Consider the following 18368-nt stretch of genomic DNA (forward strand, 5'->3'; position numbering starts at 1 on the left):
TTCTTCCTGTTTTTCTTTCTTTTTTTCCAGATTCTCCAGATGTCAAAGAGAGCCAGGAAGTCTTGTTCTACGTGTTTCTGCTAAAATGTTTATTCCCCTCAATTCATGGCTGAGGATGTTTTGTTTGCTGTCACCATCCCTGATTCAGAGAGTGTGTGGAGAGTCCAACGGCCTGACAGTTAGAAGAGAAAAGGGTTGCCACGGCAGTGAAAGCAGGCTGTTTGCTCATGTCCAGACCAGCAGAATGGATGAGGACACAGATGGGTTTTCTCTCAGGTGGACTTTTCTTCTGAGCCGGCCTGTCTGTAGTTGGAGACATGGGAACCCCGGCTAGAATAGACCGGCATCTTATTGAATGAGGGAAGACATAGAGCTTTAACTCTGAATGGGATGTCGTAGACGGGCAGAGAAAGTTGTGTGTAGGAGGGATTTTGGAAGTGTTTGCTCGAGATGAGGTCAGTATTTTTTTGAATCGTCCGGGCAGACGACAATAGCTCTTTTGATGTTGGGACTGAAAAACCCGTTTTTGACACTGATGAACCAGTTGCCCATGTGAATCTTTGTGCAGGACATGTGGTCGGTTGACACAAAATGGTGGTTTCTCAGGGCAGGTTCAGGGCCTTGCCCTTCTGACGCTCCACAGAAGGCTGCGGCGCTGTAAAACAAAGATTAAGAAATCATCTGGGTCCGTTTCTCTCCATGCAGAGCACATTTGTGTTACTCTTGAGAGCTGTGCCGAACTCACGAAACGGCAGAACATTCGCAAAGGGAAACAAAGAGCATCTCCAAAATTGCACCCAAGACGACTTGGCTCAGCGTGGAAGAGCTTAAGTAGTAAGAATAATATTGTAATAGTTGGAGCTGTAGAAACAGATTTCCTCAGATTGATCTCAGCTTTCCCAGCGCAACCCTCATCAAAACAAAATCCAAATGGTTTCAGGAAATACACGATGGTTTTAAAAAAAACTCAATACTGATTTTTGTTGCAAATGTGCCTTCAGGGATGTTTAAACGCGCTAATCATGGGTGTGTGCTGACACCGAGTCTTGTACCTTTGGACCCTCTTTAAGAATATGAGTAAAATGGGGGGAGGAATTCTCCGGTGTGGTTGTGACTTGCTGACAGGTGTAGGACACAGAGGGGTGAAAGGTCAGGAAGGTTGACATGACAATACAAGTCTGGAACTGTTTCTGCTCACTCAGAGCCCCAGAAGAAGCAAGAAAGAGAGCCTCTCGGCATAAGTTATCAGTGGTATCTCTGCTACTTCCAAGTAGTATTTTCTCACAAGTTAGTATTTATAATGTAAACATGTATGTATATATTCTCAGTATTGTGGACTACCTTATGTCAGGGTGTTGTTTTTACCAATGTTTCATGTGAATTACAGGGTTTTTCCAACTTCAGCCACAAATGTTCTGTTGCACAGTCATCTGGGTTTGGACTTAGATGCATGAAAACAGTGTTCTTGTTTTTAAACCATTTCTGTGCTTCTTACTTGCATGATTGGGTCCATTTCACATGATTTGTGGGTGGCCTGTATTAACATTTCTTGCATGGTCACTCAGTTTGAGAAAAAAGCCTACACTGCCTTATTTATGTGCAAGATCCCTGGTTTTTCTTAATTATGAATTTATCAATTCAAAGAAAAAGGACTCAAAAGGAATGAGAGATCAGTTGTTTAGAGAGAGACATTATCTAGAATACATTCATTTGTGATATATTCACTAAATTGACAGTTTAAGTAGTCACGTTTGACCCCTACAGTCAATATACGCTATATTTATATAGTTTCTTGTAAATTCTTTAATAAAAAAACTCAAATTTTATTGACAATGATTCCATTCGTAAAAAGAATATAAATTTTGGACTATTTGCTTTAAGTTTTAAATGTTTAGCAATGCAGTCATACAGACTTACATGATCACTTGTGAAGTTCATTCTTTCTAAGTGCTACTTAAAAACCACACTTGACACCAGACATGACAGAAACTCAAGGTGCTTTCTGTGAGACCCAGTTGAACAGAACTTCGTTCACAAGAGCAGAACTGACACATTTAGCTCAGGTTAAAGCAACATCAGGGACGGGAGCGATGCCAAGATCATTATACAGAACGAGCGAGCGTTGGCCAGATTCAGGTTTCACGTTGTTGACCCAGGACCTGCACTAAACCCGTCTGTCAGCAAAGGCGCCGAAATAGAAGGTGTAAGGTGTAGTGGTGTCAGGTGAATTCTCTGCTAACAATTATACACAGGAAGCATCTAATTACAAAAGTGGAAAAAGTTTATTCTCTTGCACAAGTCACACACACGTCACATGAGTTGTCCGCTGGCCGAAGCCAAAGCTGCGGTTTTTATTCTACGGTGGAAACCCCCTATTCCAGGAACAACTAGATGCCCTTGTACCAATTTACTCCAGTTTTCTTTTTATCTCGGGGGAACATTCCACAGTCATTCAAGCAGTTCACAGCATACATGTATCTCTTCAGCTGTCTTGCAGAGCCCGTTATCTTCCACCAAACCCCTGTCTGGTGCTCTGTTCCTTTACATCCTTTACATTCTTTTCCATGTTGAAAAGCATCAAAGATTTAATTTTTCCAACAAGTGGGTGAAAAAGTTGATGCATTTTGATGAAATTTTCAGGTGGCTTCATCCATTCCATGTTTAGAGAACAGGGTCAGAAGCTTTATGTCCAAACCTTCACATTTCTCTCATCTGTCAGGGTCCGCTGATCAATTAACCCCATTAGCTTAATTTTGATCATAAATAGTTGAAAAATACAATATACAATTTTTAATTCGATGCATGATTTGCAATATCCCATTTCCCTTCTTACTAATGACAAATTGCATTGCTGTATATCTTTGTTTTCCCTAAATTAGTTTACCAAGCATAATGTATATGCAAAACATTTGTTTTCATGAATATTCATATATTTGTTTTAGCGCCTGCAAATTAGCTTTCTGACTTTGACCACTTTGTTTTCTGCTGAAACCCAGTTCAATAAAACGCCGGGACATCGAGACGCATGACATCTGTAGTCTTATGTGAAACGGTGCAGAGCGGTGAACTCAGCTTTGGGTCAGATCCACAGAAGAATGCATACAGTGGAAGAAAGTTGAGAGCATCGAAACACTGGGTGGAGTGGTCCCATCCCTGCCCCCACCTACTCTTTATTTCCACCAGCTGGGTAACAGATGGAAGGACCTATTGGCCAAAAATGCTGAGAAAAGAGGGGATGGGGTGCAAAGATATATTGAATGGAAAGCAAAGCTTGCTTGTTTATTTGGGGACGCTCGGGGAGTAATTTCTTTTCCCTAATTGCAGACAAGCGTGCATTGAGACGGCGTTTGGCTTCCTTCAAGTGATTAAGTTATGCAATCTTAGCATTTGGCATGTTTGTTTACGAGGCTTGTGAAATGGATTCAGTCAGATTGTGCGGGGGAAGGTGATGAGGATATCGGAGGATGTGAGACGAAGTGGGAAAGTGGGAACAGGCCATGCGGCTGGCTGTGTTTTGCATGTGTGCAGTCTGGGATTGCTGTAGAACGATCTCCATCCTGCTGCTGTTTACCTTACAGGTCCCTTCGGAAATGAATCGGTGGGATGGCATCAACACGCACTTGATGTGTCCGGCTGTAGCGAAGGTAGACTTCTGTGAGTTATATCCCTCCATGGCTCTTAACACTGATGTGCTAAATAAGCAGATCAGGAGCAAATAGAAAGTTCTTGTATGCAAAGCTGTCAAAAATTCCACATTTCAAACTTCAATGACACCATCAGTTCTCTTAAACTGTTCTGATCAGTAATATTTTTAGTGAAAAATGAGGCCTTGGAAATCCATTTGCATTAATTACGCCGGGCTGTTCTTTTACAACCAGTATAAGTGACAGTCACCACAATGCTGTTCCAGTCTTTACTTCCTGCTGCCCTCCCTCTTTTTCACCTCCTGCCATTTACTCAGTTGTACCTTTCTCAGACTATAAGACTGTAAAATGCTAATTAGCCAGTCAATTGTCTGTGGGTTTTGTCTTTTGGCAGCTGAGAGCAGACTTGACCAGGATCCTGCAGTTTATATAGATGAGGGACAGCTGCTGTGAAGCTTGCAGACTGCGTGAGAAAACGGTCATCAAGGTTTTATTATTCTCTTCCCCAAATTGTCGCGTCGGAAATCACGCACACAGTCGCTCTGACTCGTATCCTGCTGCAGCAACAGAGTTTCTGCTGTTGTCTGCACTGAGAAAAGTGTAGACAACACCTGGCCATCCTGAAACACAACTTAGACTGAATATAAGTCTGTTTTTAGGGTCATAATTTCCTGCATGTTAAACATGCTTGACTTGTTTTGAAGACCTTGTTTAACAGCTTGACATGTTAAAGTCAGCAGGCTTTTTATTCACTGCTCAAACTGCATTAAAAAAAATGCATCCGTTTGGGTTGTGAATGTGTTGTTTGTTTTTTGACAGTTAATTATTATCTACTTAGCACTAGATTTACGTCTGTCTGATGACTGGGTTAGCAGTAACTCCCTGGAGCAAGCGCTAAACTAAACTGTTGTGCTCTTATGAATCCTTTGGGAGAGCCCATAAACCCAAACTCATTTCACCACTAAATTCCTCTTGTCTCTGTGAGTGGAAAGCTATACGACATGGATTGAATAACCCAGAGGTTGCTTTTGTTTCTTGTTAAATCCATATGAATTACACCAAAGATCCAAATTAAAGTTAGCGGTTTAAGGCCCTGTTTGATTAGTTGTAGGCAGTAAAGTGTTGTAATTGCCCAACTATCCATCAAGCACCTACAAGTCTCTGCTGTTTGATGGTAACAAATGCAAAAGTCGGTTAGAAATATGAGTATTCTGTAGTTAATCCATCTGCTGCTTTTGCATTTTAAACAATCACTCGTTCCGGAGGCGTGGTTGAGGATGCGGTCTCCAGCCGAGCTGGTAAGACCTGCTGATAAAATCAGGACATGCCTTAAGTTATTGGAGGCTCTTTCAGCTTGACATTTCCTCTCTTGCATATCGCTGCTCAAAGACACACTTGCGTAATATTTAGGAGGCCGTTTGCTCGGAGGTGAGACAGCTTGTTCTTCGTGGACATTCTTTTGAGTATCAGCCAGAAACTTTGCAGATTGCATAAAGTCACCTAACAAAGTGGCCTGACAACAGATACATCTAAACGTGTTTTTCTTTCGGATTATCACAGTTTAAAATATTTAAGAAAAAAGATTAATGTCCACAAACTAATAAAATGAACTTTGGACACCAACTTGTGTAACAAAGGCAACGTTGTTTTCCAACTGGATTTATTGTGCGCTATTTCACATCTGTGTTAAGTTTATTTGATCCTTTAGTTGAAAGTTTGATGTAACCTCTCTTTTTATCTTTTGGATCTGAAAATGAGTCACGCGGAGAGGATAACGCAGGGGCATTTCACATGCAAAATTGGTGCAAACATTGCAGCATCAAGCATGTGGCTTATCTGTGCGCATGCATATCAAATGATTTATGCTGCGGTGTTGAAAAGGAGATGCAGGTTGTTACCAGAGCACTGCAGTCTTCTTTAAAAGGTGCACAAATTGTAACAGAAAATTCCCTGAATTGTAGCCAGTCTTTGATTTAAAATGTCTGCTCTTTAGAATATAACGCTATCACCACTCAATAAAACATCTTGACAGTAAAGACTTGAGTAACTCCTGGGAAATTCATCCTGGGTTTCCTCAATTGACAGATCTTTTCTAAACCACTGAAGTACGTCCAGAGCCTGAGTGCTAGTATAACTCATCAACATGCTTTGTTTTTACAGCTTCATACGAAGGTCTCTGGTATTCATCTCTGCGGCACATATTCTTATAGGCAAGTTTTCCTGTGTTTGTTGACCAGGAGTTAGGCTGCAGTACAGGTTCTGGTCAGTGTATCCAAAGGTAGATATCTCTGTGAGGCGACCTGAGCGATATTTAACTTATTCCAGCGGTATCTCAAAATCTGCTGGTCCCAACCCATTAAGAACAAGGCAACCAGTGCAATGTGATCAATATGTTTATCTTTCCTGTTTCAAGCCAGTGATGGTCTTAAATAGCTCCTGCAGCCTTGGTCCGTCTGGCCTTTCTCCCAGCCACACTAATCAGAGACCCTTGTCTGGCCCTTTCACAGCCAGCCTTGGAGCTCCCCTAATTTATGAGTCATTTCCCAAAGAAAACATGCCACCTCAGCAAGTCCTTATACAGACATACAGGACTGGGCTAGTTTAGGTGAGGTCTAATTACGCACTGGGTGGAGGAGTAGCTAGAAGAGTTAGAGTGATGTCTGACGAGATAAAAAGAATGTAAAACACACAAAGAAAAAAAAAACGAAAGCAAAAAAACAAAGTTGAGGAAGATAGAAGGAGAAATGGTACATAAAAAACATACTTTATGTGGGATCGAACATTTATACCAAAGGCAAGACGAAGACTTGTATATTCTTTGTATTTTACAAATCTGTGCCATTCTTATAAAGCAATCAAAAGGTAGACAAAGAGTGGCAAGTGACTGAATTCCGATTACATGCATGTATGTTTGCTGTAATGTATTCAGTGAAGTTAATAATATGGAATCAGATTTTTTTATTTTTCAAACCCCAGCTACATGCTTGCTTTAACCCATTACCTAAATGGGGTGTTTAACTTATCAAATTAACAAACTAAGAGATGAGGATTTTTCTCAGTTTGGTGTTTTTCTATTGACTTGTCCTTTTTAGGTTTCCACTGTGGTTTCTTTTGTATTTAGATAATGATGACAGGGCATTTTCTCTCTTACACTTATCAGTGTTTCCATGTATGGTTGCCTCCAGAGGTTCACTGACCACTTACTTGGTCAGTTATGATGCTTTGGCAGGCATTTGGTTTTTAAGAGACTTAATGGGGAAGAGAAATCCTTATTATTCAGTCTGCACTGCACAGAATTATTCTCCAAGGCAAATGGAGCCAAGTCAGTATCCTAAACCATTTCTGGACAGGCGTTGAGACTGGATCCAGATGTTTCTGTATTATTAATCTGAATCAGCAAATTTGAGAGTGAGAAGGGGGGGGGACTATATCTATTTTGTGTAGTCAACACATTTAAATGCGGACTCATCATTCACCAGAGACATTGTCTCTGTAGCATTTTACTGTTTGACATAAATGTCCCGGAGGCAACATTAGTCTGGTGGAGGTGCAGTCCTAAATAAACCATCAGGTGGTTTGATGGGACTTCACCCTTCGCCCTGTATCTTTTACAGTGCCGTGCTTTTACTACCCTCAACCCTGGCTTCTATTTTGATAGACTTCATTGCTAAATCACAACAAAAGTGCTCTTAAAGCTTTGGAGGTCTTCATGGAGAACATGTGCTCTCCCATAAAGCAGTGTGAAGCAGGAAAGCCGCAAAACCATCAAGAATCTGGCTTCATTGGCTTTTACCTTAGACTGAACGAGAAGACCTTAAATCCCTAATGAACAATTTCTCAGGAAATGAGTAATTAACTAATTAGGTGCTTTATGTCTGCAAAATATATCACGAGAGCAGAACAGAAAACTTTTTTTTTTAAACTTAAAAGTCTTGTGTGTATATGTAAATGTGATTATCACACTGGACAGTCAAATTTCTTTGTTTATTGAGGCTTTACACTTTTGCTATCATTATAAAGTCCAACCAGACAATTAAGTCTTCACTGACATTTGTGCTTGAGCAGTAGCCTAGAAGGTGATCCCCCTCGACGAGTCGCCAGTAACATACAGTCGCAAGCATCCTTTGGCACACAGACACGCACGCACATGCACGCTTCAGTTCAATTTGGAGTTACCAATTCACCTGTATCCAAGCTCAGGTGTTTGGACTTTGGGAGAAAGCTGGAGGGAGTCGGAGAGAAACTCATGCTGCCACAGAGGGAACATGCAATCTGGGAAACAATGGTAAAAGAGGGTAAATAGTGGTACAAAGCTCATTAAAGAATGGCATTTAAGACACGATAAACACATTTAGAATTGTATGATTTTCCCATTCCAGATGTGAACCACAAGTTAATGGAGGCATTCATTAAACTGCTTGACAACACAGACATTAATCAGCACAGACAGTTGACTTTTCTTTATAATAGTTGATATTGACCGAGAAGGAGCCTGACATCTAAAGTTCAGTGGAATTTGCGCTGTCGTCTTAAAAGATGCCCAATATTAAACATTTACTCACTTGGATGATGGATGTTTTGTTGATTTTAGAGGTTTTACAATTCCAAAAATTAAAAAATATTTATTATTCAACTTTATTGCTGTAGACATTTTCTAAATTATCGACTCTAATTGTACATATAATTGCCATTTGTGCCAGACTGATATGCAACCACCCTGTCTCAATTCCCTTTGTTTATAGCTCATCTTAACAGGCCTCGCGTGTTATTATCTTGTTTTAGCCTCAGCTCGGAGTTTAAAATGACGTCCCTGTGTTTCTGTTTCATCCGTTACCTCGCTTTAGAGGTTTGTGGTTACTGCTGATGCTGGGAGGCGCAGCATGGGTGCAGCCATCTCTCAGGGTTCTGCTGTCCTGGGGTTCTGTTGTGACACTGTGGATGAGGTTTTTCTGGTGCCAGCTGCATCTGTTTTCCACTCTGGAGGGTGAATTTCTTTCCTTTTTTTTTTAACTTTTGATGGGCTGTTTTGTCTTCGGCTGGACCCATTCAGTGAATTATTACTTTTGGCATCCAGTGATCACAAAAACAATAAAATAATGATTTAGGAGATACTCTTTAATAGCAGGAAATTTTGCAAAGGCACCACATTTTCATAATTTAAATTCTGTGGCTTCGATTGGAAAATGTTGATGGCTTAATAATAGTATTAAACTGATTATGTTTTTGAACACAGTAACCCTGATTTATTATTTATTCCAAGCTGGTGCAGTCAGAGCCATATCTTCTATGGCATTGCTGCAGCAATGGGAGGTATGATTAACGATCTGAAGGAGAGGACACCGCCAGATGGTATGCCGATCTTCTGTTTTCGGTGGGCTTGTTTAAACAGAGCAGCTGTGAGGCCCATGTTTGGAACATGGGGTTGTCATTAGAACAAGCACTTATAGCGATGATGTTCAATCACTTCTGTCTGGTGTCGATTCCCCCGTTTCCCTTCCTGCCTTATGTGGATTTCACATGGCTGATGGCCAGGTAGATAATTGAGATGGTGATGAACACAACTTGATAGAAATCTTTAAAGTTTTTCAGTGTAATAGGGGACAGAAGGACCAGATTTCTGCATTTTCCTGTCCTTCTGGCTAAATTGTAGAACTCCTGAAGAAACTGTAATTGGAGGTGAAAGAAGAGCAGGGAGTGGATAAGTCCTGTCAGCTCATTTAACATTTATCAGCCAGTGTCCAAATCTACATTAAGCTGACAAAGGTAGAAAATGTTCAGCTCTTGTTCTTCAAGGCTGGAAACAAGAACACATGTTGACAATATCCACCAGATCAACTTTAATTTAAGTGAAAGGGGCAACATTATCCCCTTTGAATTTCACATCTGGTTTCAAGAATGTTGGTTTGTATATTATTGTAAGATACAATTAATGGTATTTTTGATCAGTTGTGATTGATTTACTAATAGGAGTCTCATCGTGTTGCTGAGTTGACTTTAGGCTCCATGAATAAATGTGAAATCCTTCTGAAATCTATTGTACTCTTGGGAAATCGTAATCTTCGTAGTACTTCTCTGACCATTTTTTTTGGGTTGCAACTGTTTATTCATATTTACAGCTTGGCTTCTGAGTACCTATAATAAATATAAGTGAAGGGAACTTTTGTCACATGTGCACATCTTAATAATTAAAAGCACTGACCAGGTTCTGCTGGTGCTCTCCTAGACTCAAGTTTCGGTTCCCAGATGTTTTTTTAATCTGCTGGGTCCACTCAGGTCAGCTCCAGCAGAGCCCGGTAACACAAGCCAAACCCATAACCCCACTATTCTTCAAAATTAATCTGGGGAGACCCAGTCAGATTACTTTATTGTCTCCATTTTTGAAACAGGAGACACACAGAGCTTGGAGAGATTACCTTCTGGGTTGCCTGTATCCCTCTCCCTGGTTGCTCTCCATGACGGAGCATTTAACATGACCCTATTTGGAAAGATATTAATAGTAATCAAATAACCTTTGAGGTATTTTTAGTCATCCATACTAACTTTGAAGCATTTTGTATGTGTATTTGCATTCCAGTAGTATCAGTATTCAACCACTTTTCTAGAAAACGCTCAACTGCCAATGCCGAGGTAAGAAATTACAGCCATCTCTGATCAGATAAGGAAGTACTGGATTGGTTTCCCCCCTCCATGGCTGCATTTGAAAAGAAAGACCACTGTGGTGCCCAAGTCTGGGCTGCTACAGCATGCCTCCCTGCTGGGGCTCCCTCTTCCCTTATTTGAGTATAATGTGTCTGATATCAGTTTCCTTAATGAGGTTTAACTTTGTAACTGCAGGTTAGTAACAGCTGCACAGCTTTTCCAGGTCACCTTGAAGGGTGCGAATGACCCATAATTTCACATTCCACTTTTTAAGGGTTTTAAAGTTAGCTCTTGAAATTAAAGGCTGTTTTAAAAAATATGTTTTTAGACCTTAAATGTTTTCCTCTGTGTGCTGTTGACGGTACTAAAATGTTAAATGGTAAAAACTTTGATGTGATTACAAGAAGGATCTGAGTTTAATTCCAGACCGGGCCTTTCTATGAAGTTGTGCATGTCCTCACACAGCCAAAACATGCACATTAAGCTTGATTAGAGACTCCAAACTGCCTCTAGGTGTCTCCTTGATGAATAACAAGAGGTTAATTGAAAATAGATGGATGTGAGAAATGTATTTACAAAACAAAGGAACCTAGGTTTTTTAACTCGTTCTAGCAATTTCCATGTAAAACTGCCTTTTGGCGTTTCTGTTTTGGGTTGAATGCAGTAGCAGTTTGGGCTCGGCTGCCTCCTCTTTGAAGTGGCCCCTGGTTATTTTTCTGCTTGACAGATCAGAGCAACCGTGCAGCAATCAAAAAGGAAGTGTCCTGCCGCCTCAGGTAAATGGCCACTCAGGACTGATTGGGGATATTTTGAAAGCTAACACGGCGACTGCTGAGTTGGGCCATCTGGACAATTTGATGCCGGTTTTAAGATGACGCTTAGTAGAATGGAGTGAATTGTGTCTTTCATTTGTAAGACGTGCATCGGCACCATCAAACATCAGTGTTGCTATCCTTTGGTCTAATTGTCCCTTAACTGTGGTAATGATGAGAAGGATGAGAAGTGCGATTCATTTTCCACCCCCCCCCCCCCCTCCAGAGGGTTTCCAAATAAGCTGGGTTAAGAAGAAAATCACTGAAAGCTGTTGCACCACATCTGATGCCTATTAAGGCTTTGCTTCTCACTGAGAAAACATCTTAGTTGAGTGACAGGGTTTACCAAGAAGGCTCAACTTTGTAAACAGTCGGTGCCACATTGTCACTGGACTTTACTGACAGTATTGATGGAACATGCCACTCAAAGGTGAAAGCCGCTCTGCAACACCACCGCTCCTGTGACCTTAAACAGAGGTTACACACACAGTTTTTGGAATATTTCAGCTGTGGATGGATCCTTTATCCTCACTCAGCCACAGAAACATGGTTGGGTCTTAGCAGCAGAGGCAGATTTTTAAACATTTTCTGTCTTCAGGGACTGTTTTGGCTTTTTATCCACTTGAACTATGTCACAATGGTTGATTTTTTTTTTTTTTTTTTAATTCTCTTTTGTTTACTTCAGCTTCGGAAAAAATAACTCACTTTTTAAAGTTTTTGCCCACTTGGGTGGCCCACATGTTTATCACATTTTCTTAAAATATAATATTTTGTAATTTCTTTAGATTTAATAATGCATATATCTGGAAGAGTATTCTTTCAAAATGATATTCCTTTGTGCTAAAAATAATTGCACATAGTTTATGGGTGACTATAAAGAGTCGTTCTTGTACTCTATAGATCGGCATAATGTATTGTTACTGTTGATTATTTTAACCATTAGTGGGAAGGATTTAATGCTATTTTCATACAGTAGATCTTTCAGATAAGCTTAATATGGTTACTAGTTGATTTATTTGTAGTGTTAAGCTAATTGTTGCTTTTCTGTGAGAAGTTTGATAATACCTTTTGGAAATATCCCGGATATTGTTGAACTTAAGCTGCTAATATGACCACAATGAAAACAAGTTGGCTGATACCATCTACTAATTTGCTTGCATGTTTACTCTTCACTGGGTTTGTGTTTTAACAATGAATCCCTCCAAAATTGTTTCCCATCTCTCTTTCTTCTTTTTCCTAAAGGTGGAACCACATAGCATTATAATTTGGTTGATTTATTTAACACCAGCACTGTTAAAATCTATTTAAATCAATGTCTTATTTGACTCAGTGACACGTGTAAGTATTTTTTAAAATGGCGACATGTTTCCAAAGACTATTTTGTACATACCACATGGCATCGGTGATTCTGGGCCCTATCATATTTATTCTGGTTTATGGGTCTTTTCATTTCTTGTGTAACCTGTGATGTTATGTAGTTGCAGGTAGGCAGCAGAGCTGAGTGGAACGATTTGAAAAACCCACACAAATAACATGCTGGCCCTCTCAAATATATCCAAATGTAGTCTTTTGTCTTATCTTCACCCATTTCCACAACCATGAATTGATTAGGCAGATTCGTGACATGCCGCCACCTTGACAGTAACCCTGTGATTAATCTGATTAGAAATTATAAACCTTTGACTGCCGTAGTTAAAATATGACTAATGAAGGTATGCACATTACTTGAGAGGGCCTTTGCAGTAATGTCATTAATGCATTTATAATTTGCAATGCATTATTGTTATAGCAAGACTTTTTTTCTGCAGCCAAAAGCCTTAGGGTGTCACACAACCGGGCTGACATTCGATAACTTTCCTCCAGTCAGTGACGGCCAGAACAAACTTGCCTATAATGTTTGGTATGTGAGCGCTGAACCGAGCTGTTGCTGATGTCACGCGCGGAACTCCATAGCCATGTCGTGTCGGCAGCACATTTGCAAACATAATACTGCAAAAGTCATTTTCTTATTATACAGACACTGCCCAGTCTTGCATTGGAAAAGAAGAGTGCTGTTGTGTTGTTTTGTTGCTAATGATAAAGTGAAGTGAGAGTTTTGATTTTTCAGTGCGTTTTCATTTGGCCTGAGCATGTTTGCTTCCCTCGGGGAGTGAAACTTGTTCACGGGTAACGTTTTTCCTTTTACAAAGAAAACACAAATTGTTCCGGAAATTCTCCTTCTTGGTCTCAGTCCTGCTGCGTAACGGCTTCCTTTGGTGTCTTGTACAGTATTTTGGCCACAGCCACATAGTATTCAATCTTCCCCAAACAGGTAAAGACAAAGTTTGACCTTTTGAAAGTGTGTTTATGTGCGCAAATAAGAGAATGGCCTGATGTGGTGAAGAATAAAAGGCTGGGGGCCATAAAAAGCTATATGAGAATAAATACCAGTTTTAATAAAAGAGGGGAGTACTTTTTAAGCTGCTTTTATTGTGATGTGAAATGAGAACTAGTTTGCCTGGGGTGACGATCCTTCCAGACACACCGGACTAATAAACAGCTCATCTGGCAGCAAATGTTGCATTCGGGTTTTTCCAAAACATTTAAGGCAAGATATGCAGAAACTGAAGTGGTTTGGTTGTCTTTTCATGATTCTGGCATCCCGTCTTATAAGGTCGTGTTTGCACATTTAGCTTTATCTTTGTTGATGCAGGAATGATAAGCAGGCTGCCTTTAGCAGTGTGTTTCCTTTTGGCCTTTGTTGCTAACTTCTGCCTTAATTTCCATGTAAATTGTGAAGGATTGACACACTGTTATGCCTTATGTAGAGTTGACAAGTGGGGGATTTAATGGAAGTCCATGTCTAAAGTGCTAATCCTCGACTACTCTAACTCGGGTCAAAGGTCACGAGTTTTCCGGAAGCACTATAACCTGTTCATGGTCAGTTTATCTGAAAAGATCAACGTAATGCTGGACACATAAGGCTGTGCCAAAGAGCCAGTCCTACATTAAGTGATGGTACAACTGAGAGAACCACATGTTACCCATGATGTATAAGTTAAATGCATTTGCTGGCTAGTGGTTCTTGTGTTGAAAGCACTGAGGCTGAAAATACAGCAAATCTGTCCATTTTCATGCCATTAACACATGCCGCACACGTGCAGAAAACACTGACAGCATCCTGTTTTGCATTCCCAAAAGAATGTTTTCCCTAGGAAATAGGAGGGACCATTTATGACTGTTTTTAATGTAGTCATGATATAGTTTTCATTTCAGGCTTGGCCAGGGATTCATAAAAGCTTCACCCTGTTTTCTTTAATGCTTCATTTACAGTATGCTGGACACCAATGAAGGACATGAATTTATCATATAAAATCAGACACTGTTTTTCCTTTTTTATTTTAGGAATCCCCTTTTGCTTTTCTTTATGGTTCTTTATATTATATAGTTCTATCAAAACACGCCTAATGTGTTCTGAGAGGTTATTATAAATGTGTTTTCTATTTGCGATGGTGATGTATCGATGTGGAACTTCAGTACCTCGGAAAGTCTCACTCATTTTGTTATGGATGTTGTGGATCCTTTGGCCATCTGGACTGGGATGGGAGCAGGAAATGAAGAATAGGGAATTAAGTTGGGTTTTCATTCAGGATATAGTTTGAGTGAGGGAGCCTGAGCACTCTTTAAACCCAGACTACACTATTGAGACACTCTCTTCAATATATTGTCTTCCACCATTTCCTGCCCCCCTCCTGTTTCCTTATTTCTCTATAACTTTTACGAATTAAGAAAGGCAGGAGTTGTTATGAACTATACGTTCCTTAATGTCCAATAAGTCTAATTGTCACATGTTTTGTAGTATTCCTTCTAGCGTTGGCTTAGATTTTGACAGAGGATCCCGGGAATATTGTCATTCTCAGATGAAATGATGTTGGTGTATAAAACCTACACTCACACAGTCTATTCTAAGGCTGATACCTGCTTTATTCTTTTTTGGCTTCATCATTGTTCCTGAGATTCCATGCCTCCTGAGGGAAGAGAGGCGCTTACGAGAAGGATATTCCAAATTCCTTTACTGTTTTTCTGCTCTCTAATGTCCCTTTCTTTCTACTTGGGTATTCACCGAAAGCAGCTCATATCCATACCACTTCAGAGTAAATATCAATTGTTCAGGAAGCTTCTTTTTAAAAAAAATGATTTCCTTTTTGTCTTTATTTAATTGCTCCAGCATTGGAACTTAAAAACAAGCCCCATCCCTTTTGTTGCATATTCTAGCATATAGACGTGCAAACACCCAGTTCCTGTGAAAAGCAGCTTGGCACACGGTCAAGTGTCCTCTGCATCGCCTCGTCCTGAGCGAGAGACCTGAATACCAGCCGAGCGGGAGGGTAACAAAGTGAAACATAGGAGGCCCCTCGATGTTTGTCAAGACCTAAAGGGCCTTTCTGCAAAGCTTTGTTTGGACTTTATTCACTGTAACAGCTAAACATTACACCAAAAAAGTCTTTCTTGCCCTTTTTAATGTCCACCCTTTCTGCTTTTCACTTTCTCTGACTTGGCTGCTTTCTTAGAGTTAATTCAATTCCTGTGTAATAAAGGAAATGATGTGCTTAATTTGATTATTGGGAGTTTTCTTCCAATGAGTGCCCTCCCACCCACACAGCCCCAGACTCTGAATTCTCCTCTATGATCTGTCAGTACACACGGTTTATATTGTGACCAAGAAATAAGAACCCAGGGATTATGTTACAGTTTAATTCCACAGACAGAATTTATATTAAATGTGATTAAATCCCCATGACAGACATTTTGTATTTGAATGTTGGAGGAAAAAATTCAATGTAATTAATTCCCATGAATTGAAACCATTTCATGTCATCTATCTTCAGCTTGTGTCTGATATGGAGCATGAAAGCAGGTGTAGCTGTCAGACTCCACTGCTTTACGTCACCTCCAGGGAGCTGCTTGGCCCAGGTTAATGGAGGCACAAAAGCATCCAAACACATACAGGCATTACTGGAATTTGCACCTGTTGGAGCCCTGGATCCAGGGTTCTCCATGGTGCTGCATGGCTTTAACGTGGAACGGATCATCAAAGAGGATGAGCACCTGGATGTTGGTGCAGAAATACTGAAATAAGATTTAAAATGGGCTCATTTAATCTGCTAAATTGTTCACTCTTGTTTTGGCTGCTTAAAGTTGAAGAGTTTGAGAGAACTGGCCTCATTGTGGTTTGGAAACTATTAATGTGAGCAGCCTATCGGCCTGTGCTGGCATGCTTTTTCTGCATAGTTTCAGCCAGTCATCAATATTGTAGCTCAGGCAGTCTTCTTTTACTTGATAAATGTTTGGCTTTTTTTCCATACATTAAATTAAATACTTTTGAAGTAGGCTTTCTGCAACTCTCAAGACCACGAGCATGTGGGGCAGGCAGGTAAGAACCGTTTTTGTCAAAATAATAAATGTGGCTGTTTACTGGAATGGAGCACTTAAGCATTGTTCTTCAGATGTGATACATGTGGGACTTGGATGCCCTGCGTTCCAAAAGTCCCGGGGCGTTTTGTGAAACCTTGCTATTACATGAGCGCTATTGTCTTAACTGCTAGAATGCCTTTCATCTTCTTGCTTTGACCCAGGGAGAGTGATCAGTATCTCGCCGCTGTATTTCATACTTTCCTGGCTTACAGCAGTGGTTGCCTTTCCCAGCCATTTATCCATTTTCTGAACCTTAAGGCTATCCAAAAATCATCCCCTTTATTGTGTGATCCATCAGATAAAGGAGATGATAGGATTGGTTCCTCCTGCTATCTTTACCAAGTTAAGTAGCTCTTAGAGGGTCCTGATCCTGTTTTTAAGGAGTCTCATGGGTGGTCTATAACATTTCTAAAGAAGGTGTTAGGTGTACTGCCACTAGATTTTATATTCTCTAAACCTAAAACATTATTTGTCGGAGATTGATTTAAAACCTGTTTTTGAAGCACATGATTTGAATCTTTCCTCTAAACTTTTGTTTTTTTCTTTAGTGTGGTTCAGCCTCTATTGGCTGAATACGTAGGACCACCATCAAGCACCTGCTAAAGAGGTGAGACAGTGGCACATCTAACAAATTTCAGTGTTCTCAGTCCTCTTAATCCCATCATCGTTGCCTCACACCCGATGACAAAGTTCTGTTAATGACTTCATTATGTGGTTTGTCCTTTGCCTTGTCTGTGACAGTAACTGATAGTTATTTGAATGGGTTTTTCATGACAGCTTGTCAGCCTGGATCTTTATTCTAATAATGGCTGATTGAAAGATTAAATGAATTCAATGTTTCCACATTTTGAAAAGAACGTTGATTAATTTAAGTCACTGAGTAAAGACCTGAAAAGTCGACTTGCTTTTTTAGCACCAAGGACTGATTTGTAGCTGGCTTTTGTTGGGATATTCTAACTGCTTCTGCCCTTCATCCCTGCGTGAACGTGTGCTCTTCATGCGTGTTAAATTACATACGTGCAGTAAAGGGCAAATGTATGGCCCAGCAGGAGAGTGCCGTGTGGAGAGCTATCTCTCCATACATCTGTTCAGCTGTCACTAAACCACAGAAGCCCTTCAACCTCCTCCTATGCCTTGCTTTATTTTTCTTAGCCCCGCTGCCCCTCTGTCCCTGTGGTATTCCTATCTTCCTGCTGTCCTTCAGTTTTCTTGCCTTTCATTTCTCCTTCCAGCGCTGTACTTTCATGACCAACTGCGCGTGTCCTCTTTTACTTTCCTGCTGTATGCGCGGCTCCTTGCTGTGCCTCGCTTGCATTAACTTAAGATGACACCGATACAACCCCCTAACGTGTAAGAGACCCTGAGAAAGTGCACGTCGACAGCAATTGTACACTATTTATTTAAAAAAAACAGTGCTCAGGAATTCTAATCCCAATCAAATCTGTCTACACCTCTAATAACACACCTTCAAGTGCTCTTTAAAGAAGTGTTCCAAGAAGTATTTCAGTATTTACTTTTCTGCTTTTCCTGGCCGTATTGCCAATTTCAGCTCCGGCACTCCAAAACTGGCACAGCTATGACACCCTTATGGTATCTCATTCAGTCCAGGAGAATGGAGGTAGTGAACCGATAATTCCTCCAGGCCTCTGTCTGCACCTGCAGGCCTAGCTGATGGTTGGAAAGCTAGGAAGTAAAAAAAGGAGTGAAGTGTGTTGTGAAATGTATAGACTGAAGACACAAATTGTGGTTTTATTGCACGTGGACGCAGAATTTAGGGAAATTTTGAACGTCGAGTTTATTTCTGAGTCAGATATTTTCC

This window comes from Takifugu flavidus, chromosome 17 (genome assembly GCF_003711565.1).
Source record: "Takifugu flavidus isolate HTHZ2018 chromosome 17, ASM371156v2, whole genome shotgun sequence".
Classification (NCBI taxonomy): domain Eukaryota; kingdom Metazoa; phylum Chordata; class Actinopteri; order Tetraodontiformes; family Tetraodontidae; genus Takifugu; species Takifugu flavidus.